Raw genomic sequence first — 772 nt, forward strand, 5'->3', positions numbered from 1 at the left:
GAGACCGCATTGTGAGCAGTGAATACAGTACACATAATTGAAAGAAGTACAAGTAAATCGCTGCTTCACCTAAAAGGAGTGTTTGGGGCTTCAGATAATGAGCAGAGAGGAGGGAAAAGGGCAGGTATTATATCTCCTGCGATTGCATGGGAATGTGCCTTGGGAAGGGGACGAGGTATTGGGGGTAATGGAGGAGTGGACCAGGGTGTCGCGGAGGGAACAATCCCTTCGGAATGCTGACAGGGGAGTGTAGGATGCGTTTAGTGGTGGCATCACGCTGGTGGTGGCGGAAATGGTGGAGGATGATCCTTTGGATGTGGAGGCAGGTGGGGTGGAAAATGAGGACAAGGGGAACCCTGTCGCAGTTCTGGGAGGGAGGGGAAGGGGGAAGGCAGAGGTTGAGAGTTCTGTCAATTACACTGGGAGGGGGCGGGGTGGGAGTAGTTGAAATCTGGTGATGTTGTTGAATTTAATTTCAAACAATCCTTGAAATCTCTGCTGATAAAGACTGAAAAAGGGAAGAACAACCACACAACAAGGCTCTCAAATCCTAGACCCTGAGATTAAAAGTCTCATGCTGTACCAACTGAGTTAACAAGGCCTGATACAGTACTTCTACTCTGTCTGTTATTGGACGGATGCAGCTGTTGGCTCCACCCCAAAGGCGGGAATTTGTTCCACCAACTATGAAGCAGCTTCCTATCAATTCCCCAGATTATCAGTAAATCCACTTCCAGAAGCCCCAAAGTGTGATATATTCCTCTCACTCATC

The sequence above is a fragment of the Heterodontus francisci genome, unplaced genomic scaffold (assembly GCF_036365525.1).
Source record: "Heterodontus francisci isolate sHetFra1 unplaced genomic scaffold, sHetFra1.hap1 HAP1_SCAFFOLD_61, whole genome shotgun sequence".
Taxonomy (NCBI): domain Eukaryota; kingdom Metazoa; phylum Chordata; class Chondrichthyes; order Heterodontiformes; family Heterodontidae; genus Heterodontus; species Heterodontus francisci.